The 15,365-nt window shown below is 32.5% G+C and overlaps 1 protein-coding gene across 5 annotated transcripts in view; it reads left to right on the plus strand.

Annotated features, from left to right (window-relative positions):
* The window catches only part of LOC124542637, an 83,236-nt gene that overhangs the window by 36,539 nt on the left and 31,332 nt on the right, over positions 1-15,365 (plus strand). For 4 of the 5 annotated variants that reach the window (XM_047120566.1, XM_047120584.1, XM_047120581.1 and 1 more), the window contains one exon: positions 6,219-6,291. The gene's annotated coding sequence lies outside the window, so the exon portion shown is untranslated. Of the gene's footprint in view, positions 1-6,218; positions 6,292-14,596; positions 14,618-15,365 lie in introns of those variants that run through there. The other variant, XM_047120575.1, reaches the window with a different exon arrangement.

Raw genomic sequence — 15,365 nt, forward strand, 5'->3', positions numbered from 1 at the left:
AAATACCGTTTGAAGACATTATTTGCAATGTTAATATAAATTAATGTTAATGTTAATTGTTATACGAAAAGAAACCTTACTCGTGATGAATCTATTGCTCTGAAGAACCTACGCAACAATAAAGACATTACAGTCCTCCGAGCAGATAAGGGAAACGCGACCGTTGTGATGGATACGTGTGATTATAACCAGAAAATTTCCTCGATTCTATCGGATGTTAAAACTTATAAAAAAGTAAATAAAGATCCTACAAATAATATTCTTAAAAAGACATCCGCGTTAATATCAAAACATCAAGAGAAATTAAATCTGGACAAAAAATCACTCGTGCCTACATGTGCAAAGCCGCCAAAACTGTATGGGTTACCTAAGATCCATAAAACTGGTGCTCCGCTGCGTCCTATTGTAAGCCAAATCGATACACCAACATATAGATTGGCTCAACACATAGCAAGGATATTATCATCCCTCCGAGGACACACTGCGGCGTATGTCAAGGATTCTTACCAGTTTGTTGGTGAAATCAAAGACCTTAAATTAACCAACAATGAGAAAATGGTTAGTTTTGATGTCCAGTCATTGTTTACATGCTTACCCATACAAGACTGCATCGAAATTGTTAAGAGGAAGCTACAGACACACAACATGCCTATTGAATATGCAGAGCTGTTACATCACTGCCTCACATCAGGTTATTTATTGTGGAATGATGAATTCTATGTACAAGTTGACGGGGTAGCCATGGGTTCTCCAGTATCCCCCGTGGTCGCCGATTTATTCATGGAAGACCTGGAGGAGAGGGCTCTTCGCTCCGGACCAATAACACCTAGGTTTTATAAACGGTACGTAGATGACACTTTCACAATATTACCTAGTGATCTGACATCTGCATTTTTAGTACATCTTAATTCTATAAATAAAAACATTCAATTTACTATGGAATTAGAGGCAAATAATTCTTTAGCTTTCCTTGATATCCTTATTATCAAGAATCCTGATAATACATTAAGTCACACAGTTTATAGGAAACCCACACACACCAACAAATACCTCAATGGTGACTCGCACCACCACCCTAGTCAGTTAGCTACCGTTGGCAAATCTTTGTTTCAGAGAGCCCACCATCTCTGCGATGCTGAACACCTAGAGGACGAGCTACGTCAGGTCAAGCTTGCACTCCATCAGAACAAGCTGCCCGTGCCTCGCCAGCATCGCAGAAGCCGTATCAAGCCACCCACAGTTGAGCGACAACCTGCATTTCTACCATATGTGAAAGGAGTTACAGACAGGATTGGCAACATCTTGAAGCGAGCTTCGATTAAAACCGTTTACAAGCCTCATAAGAAAGTGAGCCAGTTCTTGAGACCTATCAAAAGTAATATCCCTTTGCAAACTGCAGGAGTATATAAACTCGAATGTGAGTGTGGTTTATCTTACATAGGCCAAACAAAGAGAAGCATCGGTACCAGGGTCAAGGAACATATAGGAGATGTCAAAAATAGGCGTTCTTCAAAGTCTGCAGTCTGTGAACATGCTCTGGATAAACCTAACCATTTTATCCGATTTGATAAACCACAGATCCTCGCTAGAGAACACAGATTCATTCCTAGAATGATACGCGAGGCTATTGAAATTCAAAAACATCCGAACTTCAATAGAGAAGATGGTTGGAGACTTTCTAACACCTGGGATCCACTTATTAAAAATTTAAAATCCCAAATCCAACAGACTGCAAGACCTAAAGATACAGTTAGTGCCTTCTGCGTGCAACCGGAACGTTACTCAAGATATCAATTGAGAAATCGTTGGCGGTAGTTGTTAATAATATTTCCTTTGTTCTTCAAATAGACAAATGTCATCTTAGTCTACCCGTGACCACGAACACTGCAAAGTGCTCGAAACGTCGGGATGTTTAAAAATAATTAATATACGCGATTCATCCGTTATAATTAATTTAAATGTGTAATAATCGCGAAAATTTAAGACAACATTAAGGCTGGATTTGTTGACACTGTCTTTTTCGCTAGATTGGACCTCCCCTAGAACCATAGCACGTGCTGCCTTTTAGTTGTAATAGGTTGCTGTGCATAATCAGACGAGCCTTCAAATAAGTATAACCTGTAATATAAAGGTAATTCTTATGACATATATAATGATTAATGAGTAATAAAATTACAAAAATATTTCCCGTAATTAAATCGATGAATAGAATAAACATGTGTCATCACAACCACATTATTATGCTGATAAATAATAAAGTATATGTTGCTGTAAAACGTAATAGTTGTTTAGCAAACGCATCTGAGGGATTTTTAAATTAATCCGGTTATCACAATTAAGTTGTATACTTATATCGCCTTAGTTACCATTTGTATTGTATTATAACTATTCGAATCGAAATAACGCGGTGACTTTGACGAATTTCGGCTCAAATCTGGGTATTTTAAGTTCACTAAGGAAAAACATAAAGATTATATGAAAATTTGCTTAAGAATATTATACATATTCAGTGGGGTTTATATGGCAGGTTTCTATATCTCTGGATCTAATATTATAAAGATAGCAAGAGTTACTTGTCGTCGAATTTGTGAGTATTCCTTATAGTTCATTTTTCAATATCCTATCATCGTTTTTTAGGCATTTTGGATATTCAAAACGTAACGTGATGAATTAGAAAAAAATAACAATCTTTTAGGGTAAAACTATAGCCACACGATTAATTTTCATATTTCATACATCACAATTGATGAATTCCAGATTTCCAGATTCATCCCAGATTCATGATTCATCCTCATTTGTCCCTTTACACTTTTGAAAGATCCTCTCTTATCATCTACGTTACGTAAGGAAAATTACATTCAATAGAAAATTTAATTCTCCTATATCCAGCTAAATCAACTTAGTGTGTGTTTTATGCCAGTCACACATAAATTATATTAAGTTCCTGCCAATAAATAAAACAAATTCCAATAAAACTCTTTACTGGAATCAGTACATACAAATTGCAGCAACGGTCATTTTGGCTTGAAAAGTGTTTCCAGTAAAATAATATTGGATATATATTTGAAGACCTTTTATAGGAACCGTTCAATCATTCATCTTAGCTTGATATATCTTCTGAGTATGTATAACTAGATTTAAAGATAAATAAAGTCGTGTTCCAATAGATATAGATATAGATATAGATATAGAGGCATTAGATACCGGTAGGCGTGTAACCGTATTGTTATCTTGTCTTCGTATCTACATACAAAGGTGATGAGCGATGATAGCCTTTGTATCAATAACGGTGAGCTTTTTGTGTTCGGAAACAATGTGTAATGATGACATGTGCATTTTGTATTTTTAGGGTTCCGTAGCCAAACGACAAAAATCGGAACCAAAAAAAGAACAAAATATACTTTATGCGGGTAGGATTTTACAAACTTTTGAAACGTCATTTATCAACTATGTTAAGAGATGCTACCATCGGTTCGGAAAGAAGATTCTACCGAGAAGAACTGGGGAAACTTAGTAGTTAAGTAACCCTTAGAGATTCGTCATGTCTGTCTGCCTGTTCGTATGTCACGGCCACATTTCGACATTATAAGAACTGTACTGTTGAAACTTGGCAAGTAGGTGTATTTTGTGAACTGCATTAAGATTTTCACACAAAAACAGCAAGCATCCATTGAAACGGATGTGAACAATATCTAGAAAGAAGTTTTTTTAATACGTCATGAATCGAAAACCGCAATTTACTTTTTATTTAATCAACTCAAATGAAAAAAATATATAAATTTATAAAAATAAACCTTGTTACTTCCTGTTACGGAACACATTCATGGGCGATACCGACTCGTACTTAGCCACTTTTTTTTTAATGGTGTTATTCGTAATTTGAATATTAGCTAGTACTCCTTTTATTTTAATGAATTCAATTAAAGTTACAGTTGCAAACAATTTGCTGAATCTGTTTTTTATATTGTAATAGGTAGGCGGACCGGAAAATAGGCCTCCTGATTTCAAGTAGTCACCACCGCCCACAGGTATTAGCGCTGTTAGAAATATTAACAATCCCTAACTCCAATGCACTACCTCAGCTAGCTAAGATGTTATGTCCCTTGTGCCTGTGACTTTCAAATCAGGACACAACAATATCAAGGATTCTAGCTTGGTGGTAGAATATCTGATGAGTGGCTAGTACCTACAGAGACGGTCTTGCACAGAACTACATACTGTTTGTTCTTAGAGAAGTTTTGTTAGGAATTTTTTTTGACGTTTGCTCATTTCTTTTACCAGTTGTGTGTTAATGCGCCACCAATCTTAGGAACTAAGATGCTATGTCCCTTGTGCCTGTAATTTTTTTTTTTTTTTACCCTACCACGGCAGTGTTGCCCGTGCCTTTTTTTAATTTAATGTAATATTTTATATTTGGCGTATAGAGATTTACAGTAGTTACTATTCTAACATTATCAGGTTATTAACTACTGTAGTTCGAAAAGTAGCGAAGATCTCCTCTGCCTGCGATGTCTTCTTGCCGGATATCTGATGAGTGGGTGGTACCTACCCAGGCGGGCTTGCACAAAGCCCTACCACCAAGACAATGATTTAAAACACGGTGAAAAGTACGATTTATTTATATTAAAAACAAATGTTTTGTGTTGTGATGTAAAAATATCAAAATTCTCATGTTTCATAAATGAATACTAAAATCAGGATATTAAATATTCTACTTCTGTTCTTCTTAGTTATTTCTGTTGGGCGAGACAAAAATATTTTAACATTATAATTATTATCATTTTGTTATAAATAAGTATACTATGATTATTTTATTGTAATCACCGAAGAAGTATAACTTCTCACGTCCGTATGTAATTATATTGTTTTATGGTTGTGTTTTTCCTTCTTAACTCTGAAAATAAAACAATATTTTTTTTTCTTCTAAAAAATTAACTTTATCGTTCCTGTAGGTCCTTTTGAAAAATAAATTTTGAAAAATTTTGAAAAAATAATGCTACATACAAAATCTAGTTAAATAAATAAATATGAGACAACATCACGTACATTACTCTGACCCCAATGTAAGTAGCTTAAGCACTTGTGTTATGGAAAATCAGAAGTAACGACGGTACCACAAACACCCAGACCCAAGACAACATAGAAAACTATGGGTAATCTACATCGACTCGGCCGGAAATCGAATCCGGAACCTCGGAGTGGCGTTCCCATGAAAACCTGTGTCCACACCACTCGAACACGGAGGTCATCAAAACCTTTAAGCAGCCGGAATGAATTACGAAAGTCACTCTTTTCCACCAATTAATTTTTACAAGGCTGTTTACTTTTGTCTTCAACTTACAAACTTCAATTACATACATACATATTGTAATTAACAAGACTGTATTTATAAATGTTGAAAAAGAGTAACTACTGACTTTCATGCCGGTTCTTCTCAGTAGAATTTACTTTCCGAACCGGTGGTAGCTTCACTTAAAATAGTTGTTAAAAGACGATTCAAGTGCTTTTATAAGCCTACTTGAATAAACTATATTTTCATTTTGATATATTTTTTGAACGAATAAAAAGAAATAAACTCATGAACAGCTAAATTATATTACGAAAAAGGTCTGTTATACATCAATCATTTCTCATCAAGACAAAATAATAAACACATTAATTAAACGAACTTTATTACATACTATGACACGGTGCACAGAATTGCCATATTAAAAAAATTAAAACTATACAGCTCTACACATTAGAAACACTTCAGATCAGCTTCGTGTCCCATATTCCACGGTCTTTCACAATAGTTGGATTTGCTCTTTCACATAAGATGTTATTATATATAAAATGTTTTTTATTGGTCGATTATTATGTAATATATATGCTAGCTAAAGAAAAGTAGCCTATGTACTTTCTCGGGACTCAAACTGTCTCCGTAACGAATATTTTCCAACTTTAGCGGTATTAAGAGATAACTGACATTTTCGCATTCATAATATTGATACAGATCGTAGCATCTCATTATATTTCTAAATTATAAATTGTTCGATAAAAAAAACAATAACCCCTTAAGCAGTTGTTTTTTTTTGATATAATAATATTTATGTACTCACCATAACTACTTAATTGAATGTACTTAAAGATTGAAATAAAACTAGTTATAAAAATATTTTCAGATTTTAATTTGCTAATCTCCTATGAAAAACTAATCTTTATTTTAATTGTTACAGTTAAGACGACAATGTGACGAAGCGTTCCCGCCACAAGTGTCCGCCATATTGTTTTACAAAAGTCAACTACCAGGTAATATTAATAAATACAGATTCATGTTGGTCTATTATAACTTTAAGTAAAAAAAAACAAAACACTCGAAAATTATATAAATATTTAAAACGTCATTATCAGTGAAATATCTTCTAACTTCCATTTTAAAAGTACAGAAAATTAAATAGTTTTAATTGAAAGTCATTATATGATGAGGTATTTCCCATTTTTTCAATATTTATTCAAGTAAGCTCATGACAGCACTTGAATCGTCATGTAAAGTAACATTGGTTCGGAATGTATTATGTATATTAGTATAGAATGTATGCTTATTGAGATTACTTTAAAAAACAATTAGGACTCGAATTTGGAAGCTGAACATGTAAATTAGCAGCGGACAACTATTTACGATTTCCGTTGTAATAACAAATAATTACTTTGACTTACGATCATAAATATTTAGATCGATTATTCGAATAAATTATTTGCTTGATGGTTGATTATTTAAGAATTTTGATTGGCTAGTTACGGTACCTATTTAAAAAAATATTGCATCAAAACTTAATTTTTAACCGACTTCAAAAAGCAGAAGGTTACGGATTCGTCTGTATTTTTGGTACCAAAAATAACAATAACTGTAACTACATTATATAATTGTAAATCGACTTTTAAGTAGTCAAATATTTGTCTTTTCATTTTACTTAGTACTTAGTATTCTAAAAATATTTTGAATATTCGATTATTTTTATTACTTTTTAGCGCATATTAATTTGTCGTTTTTTCTTGTTGTTCAAATTTTTATATATTATTGTGTAAAGACACCTTTAAAAACACTTTTGAAAATAGTAATCTGTTCTATTTTCATTTAATAAGCAAATAAAATATATATTTGTAGTAACTATTGTAACTAAACACTAACCACAGTACAAAACAGTACAAACAAGTACGCTTCTATATTTAGTATTAGAAATACGATGCCCAGTAAATTCTTCACCGTTATAGATAAATAAACCATAACACTTAATATAAGTATGGAATTTATCTTCCAACATATTTATTACGGCGCGGTCAGACATTAAATAAATCAAATTCTTAGGATGCTCTTACAACTATTATAATGCAAGGCTAACTGGTAACACACGTACACACATAAACACGCACACTTATTTACACGCTAAAATCTATTTAATTTTACATAACACATTGAAGAAATTTGTTTGCTCAAATTGTGATTCATTTGCGCAAAAAAACGTCCTATATGTACACTTCTATAAAAGTTTAAATTATGCTGTTTCTTTATTTCTAATATGTAATAAATATTATAATATATACCTTAGTAACTGAATCTATGATAAACATATTGTTTTCTCTTCATGTTTATTAAAATACTTTATTAGTAATTGCATGACGAGTGTGTTGAACGTATGCGCGCGCACGCTTTGCACGATCATCGTGTATACTCGTGTACGCATATTTGTCGCGTTTTGTCATAACGCGCAACGTATGACTAGCTGTCGAGATATAATACGTACATATACTTAGAAATAATTGGTATTCACTCAATAGATTTTGAAGAGGACGTTACTTTTAAGACTTTAAAAATATGGTTTTTTTTTTTGTTGTAATTTTATAGGATTTTCATAAACTGACTTTATTATTACGTTTCATGTTTACGGACGAATATAAATGTTAAAAGTTATTAGTAACTATGTTTGCCTGTTTGTTGAAATGATGATTTATTTTAGGATATTGTTAATTTATAGTCTGTTTCAACCGTCAGAGGACAAAAGACAAACAAATAACATTTGACATTATTTGACGCGAATTAATTGATCGAGGATTTGAATAATCTATGATATTCTTTATGGATTTATGAATAATGGCATTTTGAATGACGAGGAAGTTGTTATCGGAACTTAGGTAGTAAAATTAAAGATATAAGCAGTTAAGTAACAGTGTTGTATTATAAATAAAGATATATTAATCAAGAAGTGTCAGTAGTGCATTATATTGCCAAGCTATTAGCAAGTCGCGTGGTATGCATAAATCTTTGGTTTATTTATCTTTATTCCTACTTCAATTCAAATAGGCTATAAAAAGATTATTGAAGCGGAGTAATTACTGAGTATACTGCCAGTTATTTTCAGCTTTACATTATGCTAGAAACCAAATATTATTGAGGTTCAGAACAAAAAAGGTTTTTCCATAAACCTCCTTTTTTAAGGTTTTCATTTGTTACTCTGACACCGAACTTTTTACTCTGTGCCAGTTTAAAAATGAGCTAATGTTCATGGGACATGATATCTGAAATAACAGGATTGGCAGCGATTGAAGTAAGTACTACTTGCTTATACTTAACTTTCATTTTTCTTACTGTCTATATCTTTATGAAATAAATAATTATATAATATGAAATTTAACCATTTATTTATTTGGTGGAATTTAGAGAAACTAAGTGTTTACAGTATACTAGTTATTTTACAACAGAGCAGGTTGTTCATTGGACAGTGTGGCCATGCCACATCTAGTAGATAGCCCATTTGTCAGTCTATCTGCCTATTAATGATGATACTTATCTAGTTCTGACTGATTTCTTCTTCGGTGACCAATTTCAAGAGAGATCAGCTAATTACGCAGGAAATATTATCGTGCACAAGTTTGTGCGTAAACATAGGTGCACTCATAATTGACTCACTCTCACAATCTAATGGGATGACAAATCTGACACGATCACCCATTCAGACATAGGACCAAAGACTTAACGACTAGACTTAACTTGCTTTCTGAGACACGATGAAAATATTTCTGGAGTTTGAATGTAGACCCTCAGCGTTTTCGCCTTATATATAGCCTCTGGCTAACGAGGCTGTCACAACACAAGTAACATATATTACAATTAATAAAAGATAATGACTTTGTCTACAGTATAACAACAATTTCTAAATTCTTTGCTGCTGATTACCTCTCATTGACAGTCTTGTTATTAAGCATCATCAGCCAGACGTGATTGCATGCGAGTAACGGATGTAAACATATCGAGGTTAGAATGCAACATTTAAATAGCCTTGTTTGAATACATCTATCTCAAAATAGACTTTGATTAAATACTGTTTTTAAAACTAATTCTATTTTTAAATAATGATGATTTGAATGTAGAATGTTATCTAATTATTTTTGTATTATAAATTAATGCGCTTTGATTTGGAATATAATCCAATCGAATTTGTTTAACTTACTAGCGACTCGCCCCGGCTTCCCACGCGTGCAATACTGATACAAAATATACCACAGAATTTGTTTAATTTCGACATCATATTAGAAACTTCTAAAATTATCAGTGTTGCTTTATTATACTTTCCATGTATTGCATACAAATCCTTCCTCTCGAATTACTCGATCTACTAAAAAAAGTGCATCAGAATCCTTTGCGTAATTTTAAAGATCTAAGCATACATAGGGACAAACAACGTTAAACGACTTTATTTTATACTATGTAATTTAAATTATAATATGCAATATGTGTAGAAAGTATTCCATAGCAGGATCGACAGCTTTTTGAGCTTTCAAAGACACGTTAGAATACACACTTCCACTTCCAGACTCCGGGCTTTTGCTGATAATCTTTCGATGGAAAAATTCCATAACTTTTCATCATATTGTTTTCAAATGTTATTGGATTATAAGCTAGCGATTTATTAAGCAAGTAACATATTGTTTTATGTAATTATATTCAGAATAAACCATGATGTATTTTCTCTAACAATATCTGTTGCGGAATATGGCAAAAAGATAAAGATAGATAAAGATGAGATCTGATTTATGATAATCTCGATAACGAAGCATTTTTTACAATGTCGCCATATAAATACTGTATATAGAATACTCTACGAGATGAAATACAATTTCAACATAAAACAGTTTTAAAAGGGTAATTTCTGGATCAATTGTGAGCCTTAATCCGTCGTGATAAGGGTGATTTTATTGTTCAGGTCTAACAAGCTGTTAGATGGGAATGTAAGGCTATCTCGGATCGACTCGTTACGGACGACACTTCAATGGCGCAGGAACTGGTATCAACACATGTACCAGAATACGGATTTTTAATTATTTATGCTTTAAATACTGCTTTAATTGCAAACATTTTAAAGACAGATAATAAAATAGGTTGAGATGCTCCATTTAAATTTCCAAAATTAAATCGTGTTGCTGTCTGGAAATCAGAATATACTGACACAAAAAAAATTAAAGATAGATGAATGATGAAACAAAAGCACGAATGAATAATAAAAAAACATTAGAATTTCTACTTTAGATTGTGGGTTCAAAGTTCAACACTAGTAAGAGATTGAATTTTCATATCCCTGATTTATTGTTTTTTGTACAGGTTTCATGAATACTCATTGGTATACCGTTGGTTAATAAGATACAAACTCTCCTCCCCCAAGAGGAAAGGAGCAGCAGTGGATTGTTTACGAACTTTCGGTTTATTGTTTAAATTTCATGAAGTTGTACTTTCGGAGAAAATATATTTTACTTGCGATGTTTGAAAGCCGGTACACGAAATCCAAAGACGATAATATTTGATTCCAATTGATTGATGATAAACTTATTTGTATATTTTTTTTTCCACAAGTAAATGACACTAATTGCAAAGGCTTATCTTACAAAGATCTTTAACTGACAACACTTTACGTAGACGACATAATTTATAGCATAAAAAATACTAGATGGTGCAAACAGCCCATAGTAATTTATAATCAATGTCATTTCTAGATTCCTATGTAATTATTATTATTAATATGTTTATATACTTTAATACTCGTCTCGATTTTGTACGGTTTAAATAAGACATTGATTTATTTTTTAAACCGATGGCTACGCCACCTACCAAGTGCTATAAAAATCATTCACTGGTACAAATTTATAGGAATTTGGCTTTGGAGGGTTAGTCAGGAAGAAATGTAATGAAGTTCAGCAGCTTAGCAAGGACCTAGCGACATATACTCGTCCAAAATAATTATATATATGTATCAATTTGAAAGAGAGACGGTACAGTCTTAGAAATATTTTCCTCACCTCAATCAAAGGTCACATTTACGATAATACAAGCGTATCTAAGAAGTATTGATCATTTTATCTTTGGTTAAGGGATTTGAGACGCTATATTCTCAAACATAAAGTCTATAATTATATTAACTTTTTTGTTTTCCCAACTAATATATTATGAATACAATTACAGATGGAATAATTACCGAGTGATTAGTTTCTGCCCAAAAGGCTTTTAATTTCTTCGTTTAACATTGCAGAAATGTTATCAACGCCCAAAATGTATTATTTATTATTATATGCATGCATATCATCAACAGCCTGTAAATTACTGGTGTGCTAAGGCCTCCTCTTCCATTGAGGAGAAGGTTTGGACCATCGGTAAAGATACACGCTTCCTAACCAATGGGCCGCCTTTGCATAGATTATACATACATATTAAAATGTATTACGTATAAACGTATATGGTACGCAGATTTCCCGTATGGTTTCGTGTGGCAGCACTGACGTTTACTAACAGGAACGCTGGAATCGTACGACGGCGCTCGTTAGCCATTAGTCAGATGTCAGGCGATCTAGCTGATTGTTTATCTTATATAAAAAGTCGTTCATCGGTCGAAATTAATTGCTAATTAAAATGTAACAAAAGCTAATACACAAAAACTAGTTCAAGTGAACGTTTCTTTGTCATTATGATAATTAAAAAAAAAAAAACAAAATAAATCATTTTTTTTATTATTATGGCTTTTATTTGTGCCAAGAGGGCACATATTATTTCGCCAATGTCACGTGCGGATGGAGATTGGACGGTGCGGTCGAGATTGCAGGCTTAATTTAATTTTAAGGGCACAATAGTAGCAGACTCTCAGTTAACTCATAACATAAAACAATACAATAATAAATAATTAGATAGACAAATAACATTATTATTAAAACAACAAATAAGAACGATCACAAAAACATTTACAACTTAATTTTATTACGCTCAATATATTTACATAAAAATTTACAAAGTGGAAAAAGAAATCATAAAACGCCCTAACGCCTCATTTTTAAGTTTGACAGTTCACTGACAAATGACAATATATACTTGTACTATTATTGTTTGTTTTTCTTTTTAAAGTACGAATATCATGTACTGTAACTCATAATATGTACTTGTACTATATTATAGTCTGTTTTTTTTTAATAATGTGTTTTTTGACTAATTTTCATATATGATTAGTCATTGATCAGGACTTCAGGGTTGCTTCAGGCATCTATAAGAAATAAAAAATAGTCTCCTTGGAATACAAGCTTGCTTTATCCCAGATTTTATGAAATTCGATTTAATGTTTTGGCCACGCAAGAGGCACAGACAGATAGATTATACTTAAACACGAAGGTTACTTTCGTATTTTTAATATTAGTAAAGATATAATATCAAATATAATTGGCGTATATGAATGGACGTCGATCTAAACAATTTCATTTATATGTTATATTTTTTTTTTATAATTTCAGTACTACACACAGGGCCTGAGAATTCAAATAAAATAATGCACGCTACTATTAAAAGACATCCGCTTTATTACCCCTTTACATTTTTTTATCATTCTCTTTAACTTGTCATTCACTCAAATATATTCATTCATGAATAATTCTATTCAACATTTTTGCATTCAATAATTGAACGTATTCAGACGTGATTCAAAAAAAGCTTACGTCGTTTTTTAAAAAACACAAAACGAAACTTTAAACGGACTTTATATGCTAGACGTTTCAGATAAATGGTTGTTAACATAATGCTATGAATATAAAAATAATTTAAATTCATTACAATATGAGCTGTAAAAAGACAACCAGTAGTAATTATGGAAGACTTATTGGTATTGGCTAAACCTGCTTCCTTCACCAACGAACGTGGATATATATGGTCCAGCCATAAAGTGGTACCTCACGCCATAGAGCGAATGTTACACCTTCGTTTTTACCATGGATATCAATGCTTATATTTATATATGTTTAAATTTACATTAATAGCATAACGTTGAAGGGTTTTTATGGTCAATTCACTATTTTTGCATCAGATATTTCGTTATGTAAATAAGTTTATGATCGGAAAAGCGGATTTGAAACAAACCAATTTGATAAATTGAATGAAACGGGCGTTTTAATATTTAAAAACAGTTTAGTATTGAAACTGTATTTCGTTAAAAATATATGGGGACATTTAACTTTAACTGTATTGTAAGTCATTAAATCAATGCTTCTTTTGTCAATATGTATATATATTTATGTCATTGTTATTCCTTTAATGGGCTGGATTTAATAGCTTTCGTTTAAAAATAGTTTGGTTGGATACTAATATGTTCACATATAGGACATTATATTAAGCGGCGTTAATAAATAATATATAAATGGAGTAATCATAATTATATAACTGGTTTTCGGAATCCGAAATCATCGTAAGACATAAAAAGATTCGCCTTTTCGGGATTGCCGTCTTATAATTTTTTCCCAATGACCGCCACGAGAGCGCTTCAAGATGTTTACTTTTTTGGTAATTTTCGCTTTCTTGAAGCAAGTGGCCATTTAGGGTAATCAGTGATTCCAGAAAGTCGGGACGATTTCGTATGAAAAAATGGTACGGGGAATTGCTTTCGCTTTAGCGGCGTATTTTCGCTAACTCTGACATAATTGATTTCATCACTCTCCGCAAAAAATAACTCATAAATTACGTTTTTCTCGAACGCAACCCATATTTTTCGGATCATTATGTTCAGAACGAGCGCCAGAGATACCAAAATTCGGGTAATTTTGTTTGGACTTATCGTGATTTTGAAATTGAATTTATGTGAAAAATTTAAATCAGATTCAGGGGATCGGAATATACTTTAAGTTCGGGGGATTGTTTTAATGAGCTTTTTTTGGGATATATTGTAACTTTTTGTTAATTCATCACATGCTCGACAACGGAGGTATGTTTGCAATTGGAATTAATGCCTAAGTCCTTTTATGCGAAAGCTGTAGAGCTTAGAAACTTACTACCCCTTGTCGCAAAAAAATCGATTACCAGAAAGCAATTTAAGTATAGCGTCAAAAACTTTCTTTGGTTACGATTTATGTAAAAGAATGTATAAAATTTCTCAGCTTATTTAGTTTTCATCCGATGAACTGATTCGTTTTTTTCTCTCGTTATATTTATTTAATCCGTAGGCGATGGGGCCAATGTGCCATCTGATCGCGAGTAGTCATCACTGCCCATAACTGGCAACACTGGCGCTGTGTGAAATACTAATTATTTCCTACATCGCCAATGAGCCACCAACCTTGGGAAGTAAGTGTAAATGTTTTGTGCCTGTAGTTACACACACCCTTGTGAGTTAAACGCACCCTTTAAGCTGAAACACAACAACATAAACAGTATTGCTGTCTGGCGGTATCTCATGAGCATTGAATGTCATGGAGGTAGAATAGTGGAGTTTACCTAAGGAGTAAGGACATCACTAAAGTTTGGTGGTAGCACCAAGTCTACCAAGTATGTACTTGTGTGTAGTGTGAATATCTAAGGATTTTATTATTATTTTTGTATACATTGCGTATGACTTAATTGGAAGATAATGCTTAGCATAAACTTTTTGCCAGGTAGTTTTCCATCAGACTTCAAAACTGCCTCACTGGGTTAAGTTTTAAAGGGCACTTGAACCAGTTTAAGTACGAGGATACGGAATCTTATTGATTACTTGAACAGTATATAATTCTTGACGCGATAGTGTTTATAGATAAAAGTAATCTTATAGAGAAGTTGTCTGTCTTTAAAAAAATTCTAATTGCAAAAGGTTTGGCCAAAATATTGTTTATAGTTTGTCATAATATATGCAGTTCGTGAAACGGTCTCTGGTGTAGTAAGTTTGTAATAATAAATTGCAAATCAAGTACCGCTGCAAGAGAGGACGTCAGTTCATGTTTACTGCTAAGAGGTTCTGAGGTTTTGTTATTTATTATTTACTCGTAACTTCCTGAATCATCGTCGACTGCAAAGGATATCAAGTTTAAATTTATTGAATTTACTTTCAGCATTGTTT

This window comes from Vanessa cardui, chromosome 2 (assembly GCF_905220365.1).
Source record: "Vanessa cardui chromosome 2, ilVanCard2.1, whole genome shotgun sequence".
Classification (NCBI taxonomy): Eukaryota; Metazoa; Arthropoda; class Insecta; order Lepidoptera; family Nymphalidae; genus Vanessa; species Vanessa cardui.